The following is a 1850-nucleotide window of genomic DNA, read 5'->3' as shown; positions in this document are numbered from 1 at the left end:
TTTTTAGGGTGTTTTGGGGGTAAATTCGGGTCTTTTTGGGGTCAATTCCGGTGTTTTTCGGGTCTTTTTGGCTGTTTTTGGGTCAATTCTGGTGTTTTTGGGGTCATTTCGGGGTTTTTTGGCTCATTTTGGGTGTTTTGGTGATAAATTCGGGTCTTTTGGGGCTCATTTCGACTGTTTTTAGGGTAAATTCGGCTTTTTTGGGGTAAATTCGGGACTTTTTAGGGTCTTTTTAGGGTCTTTTTGGGGTAAATTCAGTGTTTTTGGGGTCTTTTAGGGTCTTTTTGGGGTAAATTCGGGTCTTTTTGGGCTCATTTCGACTGTTTTTAGGGTAAATTCGGCTCTTTTTGGGGGTAAATTCGGGACTTTTTAGGGTCTTTTTGGGCCTTTTTGGGGTAAATTCGGGTATTTTTGGGGTCATTCCGGTGTTTTTGGGGTCATTTCGGGTTTTTTTTGGCTCATTTTGGGTGTTTTGGGGATAAATTCTGGTCTTTTGGGGCTCATTTTGGCTGTTTTTGTGGTGTTTTGGGGGTAAATTCGGGTCTTTCTGGGGTAAATTCCGGTGTTTTTGGGGTCTTTTAGGGTCTTTTTGGGGTAAATTCGGGTGTTTTGGGGTCAATTCCGGTGTTTTTGGGCTCATTTCGGGGTTTTTTGGCTCATTTTGGGTGTTTTTAGGGTGTTTTTAGGGTAAATTCGGCTCTTTTTGGGGTAAATTCGGGTCTTTTTTGGGTCTTTTTGGGGTAAATTCGGGGGTTTGGGGGCTCATTTCGGGTCTTTTTGGGGTCAATTCTGGTGTTTTTGGGATCAATTTTGGTGTTTTTGGGGTCTTTTTGGCTGTTTTGGGGTCAATTCCGGTGTTTTTGGGGTCATTTTGGGGTTTTTTGGCTCATTTTAGGTGTTTTTGGGGTAAATTCGGGTCTTTTGGGGATCATTTTTGCTGTTTTTGTGGTGTTTTGGGGGTAAATTCGGCTCTTTTTGGGGTAAATTCGGGTCTTTTTAGGATCTTTTGGGGTCTTTTTGGGGTAAATTCGGGTGTTTTGGGGTCAATTCCGCTGTTTTTGGGCTCATTTCGGGGTTTTTTGGCTCATTCTGGCTGTTTTTAGGGTGTTTTTAGGGTATATTCAGCTCTTTTTGGGGGTAAATTCGGGTCTTTTTAGGGTCTTTTTGGGCCTTTTTGCGGTAAATTCGGGGGTTTTTGGGGTAAATTCGGGTGTTTTTAGGGTGTTTTTGGGGTCAATTCGGGTTTTTTGTGGGGTCTTTTTGGTATTTTGGGGTCCATTCCGGTTTTTTTTGGCTCATTTCGGGGTTTTTTGGCTCATTTTGGTTGTTTTTAGGGTAAATTCGGCTGTTTTGGGGTAAATTCGGGTATTTTTAGGGTCTTTTTGGGGTAAATTCGGGTCTTTTTGGGCTCATTTCGGCTGGTTTTGGGGTCTTTTTGGGGTAAATTCGGGTCTTTTTGGGCTCATTTCGGGTCTTTTTGGGGTGTTTTTGGGGTAAATTCGGGTCTTTTTGGGCTCATTTCGACTGCTTTTAGGGTGTTTTTAGGGTAAATTCGGGTCTTTTTAGGGTCTTTTTGGGCCTTTTTGGGGTAAATTCGGGTCTTTTTAGGTTCTTTTTGGGGTCTTTTTCGGGGTAAATTCGGATCTTTTTAGGGTCTTTTTGGGTCTTTTTGGGGTCAATTCCGGTGTTTTTGGGGTCATTTCGGCTCTTTTTGGGCTCCTTTCGGGTCTTTTTGGGGTCTTTTTTGGGTAAATTCTGGTATTTTTGGGGTAAATTTGGGTATTTTTGGGGTCTTTTGGGTATTTTGGGGTCAATTCCGCTGTTTTTGGGCTCATTTCGGGTCTTTTTGG

Source organism: Coturnix japonica, unplaced genomic scaffold (genome assembly GCF_001577835.2).
Source record: "Coturnix japonica isolate 7356 unplaced genomic scaffold, Coturnix japonica 2.1 chrUnrandom496, whole genome shotgun sequence".
Taxonomy (NCBI): Eukaryota; Metazoa; Chordata; class Aves; order Galliformes; family Phasianidae; genus Coturnix; species Coturnix japonica.
This window is presented reverse-complemented; position numbering follows the sequence as displayed.